The sequence below is a fragment of the Pituophis catenifer genome, unplaced genomic scaffold (genome assembly GCF_029215685.1).
Source record: "Pituophis catenifer annectens isolate HBS135680 unplaced genomic scaffold, rPitCat1.0.hap2 SCAF_2, whole genome shotgun sequence".
Taxonomy (NCBI): Eukaryota; Metazoa; Chordata; class Lepidosauria; order Squamata; family Colubridae; genus Pituophis; species Pituophis catenifer.
In genome coordinates, this window is record NW_027256882.1 from 14,584,424 (window position 1) to 14,599,385 (window position 14,962).

Sequence of the window (14,962 nt, forward strand, 5' to 3'; positions counted from 1 at the left end):
ATGGCTTCCTTGACTTCCCTCTTAATTTACCTACCACTATATAAAACAGAATTGACATGCATTTATCAAATTTAGAAAGCATTTCAACCTGCAGAGTTCTGTTAATTCCCAGAAAATACTGCTCGTATTCTTTTCTTTCCTCTTAAGGCTTAGCTAAATAAGTCTTCTCATTTCCCTTTGTTATCTCCTGAGCAGAAGGAAAAGGAGTGAGATCAGCTCCAGAAAGATAACCTTTTTTTTTTATTGAAGTTTTAAAAAATTTTACACATATTTTCCCTTCCCTCCTCCCCCCCTCCTGCCCCAACCCTCCCTCCCCCCCCCCCCGCCCCGGACTTCCCAGAGCAAATACAGGATATAGCATTTAACAAACATATAAAAAAAACATAAGCTAACTATAGATTTATCTCCCTTTTGCACTTTAACTCCCCTTGTTCATACACACAAGCGCCATTTTCTTCACTCCTTTAAGCAGTTTCAAAAAGTAGCAATTTAAGCGTGAAATTAAGGGTTACTTGCGATTGTCTGCTCTCCTGTCTTCATTCCGCCTGCATAGATAATCAACTTAGATCTCAGTAAAGATTGCAGAAGTGGTCGCGACGTTTTTTTCTGCTTAAAGCAGAAGCGCCCTGGATCTCGAAGTTTCACTGGACTTCCTGGGGAGCTCTCACCCTCCAAGCCCCCAAAACTATTTCAGGGGCTTTCGGGGAGCTCTACCCCCATCCGATTACTCTCCTTTCCCTCTTCTCCCGGGGGAGAGGTTTTGCAGCCGCCGGACAGCTGATTTGCGCTGTCAGAGCGGCTTTACAAGATCACAGGGCTGGCGCTCCAAGAGAGAACGTCCAGCAACGTCGGTGGTGCCACCGGAAGTTTAACATAACCTCTTTTTTGAGTAGTTGCCAAGGCAATTATTCCATACAATTTTAGTTTATTTATTTATTTATTATTTATTTATTAATCAAATTTCTATACCGCCCTACTCCCGAAGGACTCAGGGCGGTGAACAGCCAAGATAAAATACAGACAATACAAATATTAAAAATCCCTTAAAATTATTAAATATTTCGGCCGAAACACAGATTAAAACACCCAATTTATAAAATCACGAATTCAAAAATTTAAAATTTAAGAATTTAAAAGAGGGGAGTTAGGCCAGGCCAGCTTGCTGAAATAGAAAAGTTTTGAGAGCACGGCGAAACGTGCGCAGGTCCGGGATCTTCCGTATCTCTGGGGGGAGCTTGTTCCAGATGGTAGGTGCCCCCACAGAGAAGGCTCTCCCCCTGGGGGCCGCCAGTCGACACTGTTTGGCCGACGGCACCCTGAGGAGCCCCTCTCTATGGGAGCGTACTGGTCGGTGAGAGGCTATTGGTAGCAGAAGGCGGTCTCGTAGATACCCCGGTCCGATGCCATGGAGCGCTCTAAAGGTGGTAACCAAAACCTTGAAGCGCACCCGGAAGACCACTGGGAGCCAGTGCAGCTCGCGCAGGAGGGGGGTCACATGGGAGCGCCACGTCGCTCCCATAACCACCCGCGCGGCCGCATTCTGGACCAGCTGGAGCCTCCGGGTGCTCCTCAAGGGGAGCCCCATGTAGAGAGCATTGCAGTAGTCCAAGCGGGAAGTAACAAGAGCATGAGTGACCGTATTTAACGAGTCCCGATCCAGAAAGGGACGCAACTGGCGAATCAGGCGGACCTGATAAAAAGTCCCCCTGGCCACGGCCGTCATATGCTCTTCTAAAGACAGCCGTGAGTCCAGGAGGACACCCAAGTTGCGAGCCCTCTCCGTGGGGGGCAATGACTCGCCCCCAATAGTCAGTGATGGCGCCAACTGACTATATCGGGATGTCGGAAACCACAGCCACTCGGTCTTGGATGGGTTGAGCCTGAGCCTGTTCCTCCCCATCCAGATCCGCACGGCCTCCAGGCACCGGGACATCACTTCAAGGGCATCATTGGGGTGGTCCGGGGTGGAGATGTACAGCTGAGTATCGTCAGCGTACTGGTGGTACTTCACCCCGAAACCACGGATGATCTCACCCAGCGGCTTCACATAAATGTTGAACAGAAGGGGCGAGAGGACCGACCCTTGTGGCACCCCACATACAAGGGGCCTCGGGGTCGACCTCTGCCCCCCTGTCAACACAGACTGCGACCGGTCAGAGAGAAAGGAGGAGAACCACCGTAGGACGGTGCCCCCCCTAACTCCTCTAGCCGGTGCAGCATGATACCATGGTCGATGGTATCAAAAGCCGCTGAGAGGTCTAATAGGACCAGGACAGAGGAACAACCCCTGTCCCGAGCCCTCCAGAGATCATCAACCAACGCGACCAATGCCGTTTCCGTGCTGTACCCAGGCCTGAAGCCCGACTGGAACGGATCTAGATACGACGATTCATCCAGGTACTGGGGGAGCTGTCGCGCTACCACACTCTCAACAACCTTCGCAATGAAGCGAAGGTTGGAGACTGGACGATAATTTGCCAACACTGCCGGGTCCAGGTAAGGTTTCTTGAGGAGAGGCCTCACCACCGCCTCTTTCAAGACGGCAGGGAAGACACCCTCACTCAAGGAAGCATTTATAATCCCCTGGAGCCAGCCTCGTGTAACCTCCCGAGAGGCCAGCACCAACCAGGAGGGACACGGGTCCAGTAAACATGTGGCTGCGCTCAGTCTGCCCAGTATCCTGTCCACGTCTTCGGGCGTCACAGAATCAAACTCTTCCCAGATAATACTCACAAGACCTGCCTCTGTCCTCCCCGCTGAATCTACCCAGTCAGAGTCCAGATGTTCCCGAATCTGAGTGATTTTGTCATATAGATACTGTACAAAATCCTCGGCTCTACCCTCCAAGGGGTCCTCCCGCGCTTCCTGGTGGAGCAGGGAGCGGGTCACCCTAAACAGGGCAGCCGGGCAATTATCTGATGACGCAATAAGAGTGGCAAAATAGTTATACTTCGCCACTTTTATCGCCACCAGGTAGGTCCTAATATGAGACCTTACCAGTGTTCGGTCAGATTCAGAATGGCTGGCCCTCCAACCACTCTCCAGGCGTCTTTTCCGGCGCTTCATCTCCCTCAGCTCCTCGGTGAACCAAGGAGCCAGGCGAGATCGACGCCGGGTCAGAGGCCGCAAAGGCACGACCCGATCCAAAGCTCCAGCGGCCGCCCTATCCCAGGCGGCCACCAGCTCCTCAGTCGAGCCGTGTGCCAGAGCCTCAGGAAATGGCCCAAGCTCCGTCTGGAACCTATCAGGATCCATCAGGCGCCTGGGGCGGTACCACCTCAGTGGTTCCGCCTCCCTGCGGCGGGGTGCGGCGGTTCGAAGGTCAAAGCGAAGGAGGGAGTGATCTGACCATGACAAGGGTTTGATCACTATATCCCCTATCTCAAGATCACTCAACCACTGACCAGAGACAAAAACCAGGTCTAGCGTGTTTCCCCCCGTGTGAGTAGGGCCATGAACTAACTGGGTCAGGTCCATGGCCGTCATGGAAGCCATGAACTCCCGAGCCACCTCAGACGCCTCACCGACGGATGGCAGGTTAAAATCCCCCATGACCATAAGCCTGGGGGTGTCAACCGCCACCGCGGCTATAACGTTGAGCAGCTCGGGCAGGGCTGCCGTCACGTGGCAGGGAGCCAGGTACGTAACCAGCACACCCATCTGCACCCCATGACCCCACTTCACAAGGAGGGACTCACAACCAGCCGTCTGAGGAACAGTGACCTCCCTCGGACCAAGACCTTCTCTAATGACAACCGCCACCCCCCCGCCCCTCCCCTGTGTCCTCGGCTGATGGAATGCGCGGAAACCGGGTGGGCACATCTCAACGAGGGGAAACCCCCCCTCCTGGCCCAACCAGGTCTCCGTAATACCCGCCAGGTCCGCTCCCCCCTCCTGAACAAGATCACAAATGAGGGGGGCTTTATTTACCAAGGACCGGGCGTTGCACAGCATCAGCCGAAGGCCCAGGGCCTGAGGGTCTGTGCAACCTGGGGAACGAGAGGAGCATTGGAGGCCAGAGCGCGCCCCCGCTTGGAGCCAGCGGGCGCGTGCTCCCACAACCTGATGTGGCCCCCTGCTCCCGCCATATCTGCCCCTCCCACCCACAGTACTGATATAATGACCATCCATAACACAAGCTCTAACCCCCACCTTGACCCCGGTTCCCGCATCTCTAGTGCCGTGCTCTTCAGCCGGCTCTGGCCTCCTCCCCAACAGGTTCTCCCCCAAACCCACCAAACCCACCCCCCTCCCAGAAACCTTTAAAACCTTATCTAAAAATTTCCCTAAAAAACCCCACAACCCCCTCCTCGCCGCATGCCACCTCTCGGGATTCCAAAATCCGTCATCAAGGTAGGCCCTCGATAGTGAGGAGGGCCAAACCTGCGAGAGGGGGGAGTCTCGCAGCGCAAGCAGGTCAGCAGCCGTAAACATCGCACAAAAACAGAGATGGAGAGTCAACTGGTCAGGGCTTCACCAGATCGTCCAATAATACTGGGTCAAAGTAGATCTTCATATCAGGAGCTGGTTCACTGCCCTCTCACGACAGTGAAAGGGGCCAGTGACATCTCCCCACGTCTGGAGGATAATTATCCCAGTCACCCTCTCACAGTGACTGGGGCAGATGACACCGACAATAAAGTCACAATAGTCCATCCTTTCATCTGGCGGATGACAAACAGCCCCCTCAGCACCTGCACACCATTTTGCCCAGTTCTCCTCCAGTTTGGGGTCGCACAAGAAGCCAGCAATTTGTAAAGTTATTAAAAACAATGTTGATAATCCCACAGGCACAAGTTCTTCTCTGGGGCGAAAGTAAGGATAGCAGACAAAAAAAACCCAGTCCAAGTCCAGGGTGGGTGGCCATCAAAGGCCAACACCCACACATACCTGAGGGAAGAAGGGGGGGGAGAGAAGCCACCCGAGGCGACCAATAGAGCCCTGGTCAGCCTCCCGCCTCTCCTGTCCCAAAACTCCCCAAATCCCCAGTCTCAGCTCTGATGACAAACAAACCCCGGATAACAGGGGTCAAGGCTCAAAAAAGAGCAGATGGTAATCCTGAGGGCAAGGCAAGGCTGTCCGTATTCCCCCATCCACCTGCTACAAGTTCTTTCCACAGCTGGATGATCCGTGGCTGCCATTGCCTTCCGCCGGCGCCGCCGCCACCACCACCACGGCTGGCTCGTAACCGGCACCCTGGGCTCCCCATGGCGCCTCCAGGACCCCCGAAAAACGTCCAGAGAGCGTCCCAGAGATCCGTGAGGGGCGAGGGGATGAAGGGCACCTCCAAGCCGCCGCCGCCGCATAGTAACGCCGCCCGCCGCTGAAACGCTCCGGCTTCCACTCCTCCCGGCACTGACAAGCCGGAAACAGCTGTTTTTAGCAGGCCGCCGCCCCATCTCCCGCGGCGGCTTCAAACAGCGCGTCCCGCCCTGCCCTGATATTCCGGAGGGCGAAAAAGCCCTCAGCAGGCAGGGTGGGCATTCCCCTCATTGGGACTGGAGCCGGAGATTGTTAAAGCGGCTCCCGAAGACCCCTGACACCAGCGACCTCTCCATCTCCTCGCGGAGCTCAGCCGACCGCCGCCATCTTGGGACAAGCCGGAAGAGGAAAAAAAAAAAAAGTTTCCCACATATGTTGGAGAAAAACCTCTTTATATTCTTACAGTCCTAGAACCTTACTAATAAACTTTTATGACCTGTAATTCTACAGCCTCCTTTCATGTATTCGTTTTTCATTATCTCATCCTGTCATCATCAGCTATACTGATCCCTATATTTAAGTCTACAAAGGGGAACAAAACCACTTTGAGGTTAATTTCTGTGTTTTTTTTTAGGTAGCTCACCCCTTGAAAAAAGATGAACTCAATAAGAATCCCCCCAGCCAGGAAAGACAAACTCAATTTCATTGAGGGCCGCATCAGGGTTGTGTTTGACCTTCGGGGGCTGGGGTGGGCATGGCCAGCTCGATGTGTCTCTTATTTGGGGTGCCTGTTGGTGCCAGCAAAAACAGATTCCTGAACTCCATTTTCGACTGCCATTGCCTTCTGCAACCCTCTGCCCGCGAAAATGGAGCTCGGGAGAGCCGCACACAGCCTTCATGAGTTCCGTTTTCACTGACAGAAGCACCACAGGCCGGTCCTTCACTGTTTCCAGGGCAACCCCACGAGCCGGATCCATCCCCCGGGCCTTAGGTTTCTCACCCCTGCCATTGAATTGCCCAATTAGTTTCACTCATTCAGTTTTCAAGATTTTTCTGGGAATGCAAATGAAGGGTTGGAAGAGTTGGATTTTTCTTAATATTTTTAAAATGTCTTTTGAAAACCAGTTAATAAAAGCTATGAAGTGAAACATAATAATTGTATAAGAACTCATTCAGAAATATGCCATATCCTCTTAAAATAAATCACATGAAGGACAGATTTGATGAATGTATTTTATTTTTCTTTATGTACACTGAGAGCATATGCACCAAAGGCAAATTCCTTGTGTGTCCAATCACACTTGGCCAATAAACAATTCTGTTCTGTTCTGTTCTGTGCTTTTAAAACAGCATGGAGGAAGTGAAAGGGGGGCTTCCCACTTTTAAGGACTGTGTGGATCTATGGGGCATATGCTTATCATAGAAGAAAATATTCTATAGTCTTTTGAAAGCTCTGTCTTCTGTTTTGGAAGTAAGAAAGAATACATAACAGAGGATTATCTGCTGGGAAAGATTTTCTCTCTTTCTCACAGTTTCACCCAGTGATTATGGCCAACAATACAGAGCCCCGTATTTCAGTCCAGCTAGTGGGACAAGCCCACTTTAGGGGGACAATTTTTTTGAAGTAGTGCAGCCGCTTGAAACCAGATCAACTCTTCAAGGATCAAGAAGCCAGGAAAGATCAAGCAGAAAAAGTCAAGATTTCAACATAGCAGTGTTGGGAGAAAACATCAATCTGGTTCAGTTCCAAGACGGGAGAGAGGCCCTGGAAATAAAATGGAGGCTAGCTGCTTAGGAAAGAAGGTCTGTTTATTCATGAGCAGATCCACAACATGCAGTTCTGGGACAGCTGACCAAATGGCTGAAAGTGTGGATTGATCTTTATAGGTTTCTGGGGTTCCGTGTTCGAAATGCTTCAGTGGGTGGTGCAATGTAGTGAGCCTGGTGTTCTTTTGCTATTCTAATGGTCGTGGGTTGATTCTATTATATCCTAAAAGGTCACCACCTGTCCTTAGAATTTGGGTGGGGGAATGCAAATTACCCATCACTCATGAAGGTGAGTGGTGCAGTGACCTAGAGGCGGAGTTCTCGCCTTACAATCAGGAGGCTGTGAGTTCGATCCTAAATAGCGGCAGACATTTCTCTCTCTCGGCACAATGAGTAAATATGTGCTGCGAACTCTGCATTGGTGACAGGAAGGGCATCTGGCCAGTAACCACTCAGCTCCATTCAGTTGCCCCGACACTACAACAATGCAAGGGATTACGGGTCATTAAAAGACGAACAAACAGAAAGAGGAGTCGACCAAGAGAACAAATATACAGAAAGTGAAGAAAATGAAATACTTAGGAATTTATATAACCGCAAGATGCGCTTCAATGAAAGAAGATAGTTATGGCAAATTAATGAATCACATAAAAGAAGATTTGGAGAGAGGGAGAAATTTGAGGCTCTCTTTAATGGGATGGACTTTGGGGACCAATTTATACAGGCGATCTCAGCGATTTATCAAGAGCAAAAGGCACAGATTATTATTAATGGAAGTTTGACGACAGAGTTTAAAATTGAAAAAGGAACAAGACAGGGATGTCCGTTGTCCCCACTTTTATTTATTTTAACATTGGAAGTCTTGCTAAACACAATACGGGACTCTAAAATTTTGAAAGGTATAATGATAAGGCAAGAGGATTACAGAACAAAGGCATTTGCAGATGATCTGGTTGTTACCCTATCACAACCAATGGAATCAATAATCTTGATGAACGACATTATACAAGACTATGGTAGAGTTTCAGGCTTTAGACTGAATTCAAAAAAGACTAAACTGATAGTAAAAAATATGACACAAGATCGTAAATATGAGCTTGAAAGGAGGGCAGGTTTTGAAATTGTACCTAAGGTAAAATATCTTGGAGTTCAGGTTGCAGAATCAAACATGAAATTGTTTCAAAATAATTATGAGGTGTTGTGGCGAGAGGTCCAGAAAGACATGGAGACTTGGAAAAAGCTGCAACTGTCTTTACTTGGAAGAATAGCAGCAGTTAAGATGAACATTTTGCCAAGATTTTTGTTTTTGTTTCAAATGATTCCGGTGCTTAAAAGTGATAAACAACTGAAAGTTTGGCAGTCTGGTGTGAATAAGTTTGTCTGGAACGAGAAGAAGCCGAGAGTGAAATTGAAAATTATGCAAGATGTTCCAGAAAGAGGAGGCCTTAAACTCCCAAACCTACAGTTATATTATGATGCAGCAGCTTTAACTTTAACAAGTGATTGGTTTGGAAGTAAAAAGACTGGAATACTGAATGCAGAAAGTTTTGATCTTGAATTTGGATGGCATGCTTATTTATTTTATGACGACAAAGCAGATAAAGTATTTAAAAGTCATATACTTAGAGAATCTTTGATGAGAGTTTGGAAGAAGCACCGACTCAAATGGGATTACAAAATACCGTTATGGTTGGATCTTGGTCATACTATGTGGAATACAAATATAATGTCACTCGGGGGGGTTTTATATAAAGAGGTTCTTTTTACAGATGCGGGCAGATGGCAGCTGAAGACACTACAGACACTGTTGGATGAAGGAATTAACTTAACTTGGTTACAATATAATCAACTACAATTGAGATGGAAAGAGGACCAAAAAACTGGTATTATGTTGCATGAGGAAGAATTGGTTAGACATATAAGAGAGAAAGGTCCAATGCATATTAAAAGGCTTTATAATGTTTTGCTAGAAAGGGATTCAGAAACTGAATTAGTTAAAGATTGTATGATTAAGTGGGCACAAAATTTTGAAGAACCAGTGATGTTGGAAACATGGGAAAAAATTTGGGTTCAGAATGTTAAATTTACACAGTCGCAGAACCTGAGGGAAAATTTTTATAAAATGTTTTATAGATGGCATTTAGATCCCAAAAAGTTGTCATGTATGTACCCTAATGTTCAGCCAAAATGTTGGAGATGCGAATGTTTGGATGCTACGTATTATCATGTTTGGTGGACCTGTAGGAAAGTTAAGGCTTTTTGGATAAAAATTTGGTGGGTCATGCAGAATGTTTTGAAGAAAAAAATTCAATTTTCTCCACAATTGTTTTTATTGGGTATAGTTAAGGGTTTTACACGGGGTGAAATAAAACTAATATTGTATATGATAACAGCAGCAAGATTGCTGATAGGTAAATATTGGAAGAATGAAGCTTTGCCTACTATCGAGGAATGGACTTTGAAGATGGCTAGCTTTGCAGAGATGGCGAAGATTTCAGCGTATTTAAAAGATTGTTCACAAGAGACTTATGAATGGGAATGGAAAAGGTGGATAGAATATGTTCAGAACAAATACCAAACTAGAAAGTATCAAATAGCTTTTATTTGAAAATAATGTATTAGAAATATTTTAATGTAAAGAGACAAAGAGGAAAAATTATATAGGGGGAGGGATGGGTTCAGGTTTATATATTAGTGTTATTAGTTATGAGTATGTAATAGGGAAGTCTGGGGGGGGAGGGTTAGGGAGGGTTAGGGAGGATGGGAAGTTTGGGGAGGGAGGTGGGGGGATGAAAAAAGGGGTGAAAATGTAATTGTAAAACTTTTGCAATAAAAAAAAAAAAAGTATTTTGGAAAATTGAATAAAATGACATTGGACTACATTTGGTAAGGGAAGAAACCAAGGATTAAATTTAAACTTCTACAAGAAAATAAAGAAAGAGGCGGGTTTGGCATATCAGATTGGGAGTTCTATCATCAAGCAGCAACACTCACCTGGGTAACAGAATGGATAAATTTAAGAAGATTGCTAACGTTAGAGGGCCACGACTTACATCTAGGATGACACCCATTTTTGTGGTACGGGAAACAAGTAGCACACCAATATTTTCAAAGACGTTTTATAAGGCAGGCATTATTGGAGACATGGAATAAATTCAAACAGCAGAACTACAGGAAGGTTCCGAGTTGGTTATCCAAATTACAAGCATTAGTGCACCCAAATCTTATCAATCAAGGAAAATATGTCACCTATAAGGATATAATAAATGAAGAAGGGGATATGAAATCGAGGCAAGAATTAAAAGAACAAGGGGTAGAATTGGAGTGGTGGTCCTATTTACAAATCCAGTCACGTTACTTGAAAGACATGAAAGAGCGGGGTATTAATAGGGAATCAATGACAATAGATATCTTTTTGGGGACGAATGATAAATTGGTAAAGAAAATTTATAAATTCTTATTGGATTATAAAATGGAGGAAGAGCAGGTCAATGAAACGATGGTGGCATAGGCAATAAATTTTGGGTACAATATACAATTGGAAACATGGCAAGAATTATGGGGGGGGGGAAGGAAGATAAAATTGGCAATACCGTATAAAGAAAATTTATATAAAATGTTCTACAGGTGGCACCTTCCGCCAGGCAAAAATGTTTAGAAATTTATCATCAAAATGTTGGAAATGCAACCATGACTCAAGCACGTACTACCATATGTGTTGGTCATGTAAAAAAGCAAAGGAGGATTGCCGGAAAATTCATTTATGGCTGGTAGAATTAACTGGAGAAGAAATAGAATACAAACCAGAACTTTTCCTATTGGGAATTATAAATGGGAAATATAGTAAAGGGGTAATTTACTTAATGATACATATTATAACAGCAGCAAGAATGATCTTTGCCCAAAATTAGAAAAATAAAGAAATCCTCGGAGAAGATGAAGTGATTAAATTTTTTTTGACATGCATGGAAATGGATAGATTAATGCTGGAATTGAAAAATAAAGACGAGTCAGAATACGACATATGGAACAAATTTTATCAATGGTTGGAATGTAAAGGAGGGACGAAAAATATGAACTGACCAGAATTCATAGAATGGAGAATTAAGGTTATGTATGTAATTATAATAGAATGAAAGTAGATAAGACAAAGGTATAAGTAATATAGAGGAATGATGTCTTTATATATGTAAATACTGAATAGACCAAATTTATATAAGTAGTAAGCAGGGGTGAAATCCAGCAGGTTCTGACAGATTCTGGAGAGCCGGTAGCAGAAATTTTGAGTAGTTTGAAGAGTAGTGGAAATTTTGAGTAGTTCGGAGAACCGGCAAATACCACCTCTGGCTGGTCACAGAGTGGGGTGGGAATGGAGATTTTGCAATATCCTTCCCCCAGGAGTGGGGAGGGAATGGGGATTTTGCAATATCCTTCCCCTCCCACGCCCACCAAGCATTACCACACCCACAGAACCGGTAGTAAAAATATTTGAGTTTCACCACTGGTAGTAAACTATATATGATATTTATTTTTTATTTTAGTATGTATGGCAAAGATAATGCCAGGATGGTTATACCGTGTCCAATGTTTTACTATGTGTTTAATAAAAAAAAATTCAAAAAAAATCCCAAAAAGACAAAAAACCCCAAAGCAACAATTTGGAGGTGAAGGTGTTTTGTTTGTGAATAGTCTTTTTTTATTAGGCACAAAATCTGCTGAGAGCAATTAAAGACTGGGGCTGCTTTCTGGCTCTAAGAACATATTTCTTCATTTCTCCTTTGGGGAAATACAATATTTTACCTCTTTTAATATTCTCGAAAATATTTCATTCTCTCGAAGTGCGGGGGGGGGGAAGGTTTCTCACAGCAGAAATAGAGACTAAAAACGTAATGGCAGATTGTAGGAAAAGGAGGAATCCTTCCAATCTCAGGGGTTGCCACAAAAAAGAGGGAGTGAAACTATTGTCCAAAGCACCTGAGGGCAGAATGGGTGGAAACTGATCAAGGAGAGAAGCAACTTAGAACTCAGGAGAAATTTCCTGACACTTAGAACAATTAAGCAGTGGAATGAATTGCCTCCAAAAGTTGTGAATGCTCCAACACTGGAAATTTTTAAGAAGATGTTGTATAACCATTGAAGTAGTGTAGGGTTTCCTGCCTGGGCAGGGGGTTGGACTAGAAGACCTCCAAGGTCCCTTCCAGCTCTTATTCTATTCTATTCTATTCTAAAAAAACAAGGACTTTGAGTGTCACCACATGAATACAGACAAGAGAGAGAGAGGACAAACTGGTTTGGAGGAACCCCCAACAGTTATTGTTTACATATCTATTTAATAATATATGACGTATATAAATAAATTTTCTGGCGGGAAGTAACGAGAAATCCCAGGTGCTCAGAACCAGCAATCAAAGGAGATTCCATTCAAAGGCGCTTTGCTCTATTCCAGCCCTGCTCGACCTTCACCGGCTCTATTCCCTTCACCCGCGGATCCCCTCCCACTCACCTACCAAATACTTCGACACCACGTGACTTCGACCTGTCAGAGTCGAGAAGAACAGGGCATGCGCAGAAGACCTTTGCCAGGCCCGGATGTTGAACAGAGACAGGAGAGGCGGGACTTGCCTTATGAGACGCTCTAGGCAAGAGCGGCAAAGCATGAGGGATTACAGTCTTCTGCCTCTAAGAAGCAATCATATCTCACCGAGTCTGTGGGAGGCCTGTCGAGCGCGGGAAGTTTTGGCGGGAGCGAGTCGCAACTGCTCTTCTCGGCCTCAGAAGCCCTGAGGGAGCGGAGCCCCCCTTCTCCCCACCCCCGAACCCGGGAAAGGGGCGGGGCGACTGGGTGGGGGAGGGTCGGCTGTGACCGAAGGCAACCTCGGAGATAGTTTCCCCCCGTCGGGGCTGCGCTGAAGCCGGAGACGGAATGAAGGCTCGGGGTTTACCCCTTCAGGCGGGGAGCGGCCTTCCCGAGGAGCCCCGCAGCCCCGAGACCGAGCGCTGGCGCTTCCGCAGCTGCGTCTCCCGGGAGGCCGAGGGGCCCCGGGCGCTTTGCAGCCGCCTGTACGGGCTCTGCCGGGGGTGGCTGCGGCCCGAGCGGAGCAGCAAAGCCGAAATGCTGGACCTGGTGGTGCTGGAGCAGCTGCTGGCCCTGCTGCCCCCGGAGCTGGCGGGCTGGCTGAGGGAGTGCGGGGCGGAGAGCTGCGCCCAGGCGGTGGCCCTGGCCGAAGGCTGCCTCCTCGGCCCCGCAGCCGCCCCGGAAAAGCTGGCAAAGGGCCGGCAGGTGAGGCACTTTCATCCTCTTCCATGCTTCTGGTGCCTCTTCTTTACAGATAATCAGAGAGAAAATAGATCCAGACAACACGTGTTGGGATTATAAATAAAAAGTTATGTGGGAATAACCCTTGTAGGACGGTATTCCCACGTTCTATTTTCCCACGTAGTTTGTCATGGACTGGACAGCCATCATGCAAAAGATAACCTCAATTCCCCCACGGAGCTGGAGGGGAGAAATGTCATAAAAACCCTTCCTAGTAGTCCAGTGAGTACAATGAGAGAACAAAATATTTTTTTAATGTGGTGTTACAGACAGAGCTAATATTCTTTGTCAGGCTTCTTCTCTACCTGGAAGGGCTGATAAATGTTTCCTCCAGTCAGGATTCCCAAACCAGGGACTCAGACTGATTCCAAGAGGGCTCCTCTATCTAGTAATAGCTATTGCCCAAAATCCCACCCACCCACAAAAACATGTTTCTATCTCAAATTGGATCACTTCTCTAGTCTTTTTAGAAATTTTGATCATTAGCTTTGAACTGAATGTGAATGTAAGGTCTTAAGTGAATTCCCTTTCTCATGTTAACCAAGGCAATGTTGGAAACTTTTATTTGTCCCAAAATTGCTTTTTCCAGAGACAACTGGAAGATGTTTCACTTCTCTTCAAAGAAGCTCCTTCAGCTCTTCAGTAAAATACTTTACAAAATCACAGTTTGAATATAATCATCCATTTTTTACATTGCTTAGTTTCAGTAAAATTGGGAGACATGCAGATCCCAAGAGTACATGCTTTTCCCAACTGATGTAAGCAGAAAGATTGAATGATTATTAGATACTTAACACAAGTCTTGTATTTCCTGGATTTTCAGTATAGAGCTGGAAGGGACTTGAGGGTCTTCTCTAACCCCCTTATTCAGGCAGAAAACCATGTGTATATACCATTTCAGACAAATAGCTGTCCAGTCTCTCAACATCTTTGTAACATTACCAGCCCGGAATGCAGTATTCCAGGTGTAGCCTTACTAAGGTTTTATAAACCGTTACTAATAGTTCACGTAATTTTGATTGTATGCTTCTGTTTATACAACCAAGGATTGTATTAGCTTTTTTAGCTGTTGCCGCACACTGCTCGCTTATATTTAAGTGATCATCCACTAGGACTCTACAGTCCCTGTGACAGTTACTGATTTTTTGAGCCAGGTTTTGCCTAATCTGTACTTGTACCTATGGTTTTTCCTGCCTAAGTGTAAAACCTTGCTTTTCTCTACATTAACTTTCATTTTCTGAATAGGGCCCATTGTTCAAGTCTAACAAGATCCTTTTGTTTCCTGAACTTATCTTCTGGGGAGTTGGCTATTCCTGCCAGCTTAATGTCATCTACAAATTTGATGAGTTCCCCTTCTATTCCCTCATCTAAATCATTTATGAAGATATTGAAGAGTACTGGGCCTAAGATGGAACTTTGTGATACCCCACTGTAGACTTTTCACTGAAGACAATTCTAAACAGAGTTTCCATTATACATAGGATAAAGTTTGAAAAAAAATAGTCCCTGAAGAAAAAACAAAGTTTGCAGAGAAAAACAACAAAGTATACTTTATTCATATTCCTTTATCATGATCATGACGCTCCCTCTACCAGATGATAGAAGGAGAGAGCCATTATGTAGATATAAATACATTCACAAAGAAGGAAAGGCCATTGTTGTCAAGTAAAGGGGAGG

General features: G+C 45.9%; 1 pseudogene; it reads left to right on the top strand.

The window, feature by feature from the left end:
• Positions 1 to 14,962, top strand: part of LOC139309886 (zinc finger protein 850-like) — a 40,548-nt pseudogene that overhangs the window by 21,680 nt on the left and 3,906 nt on the right.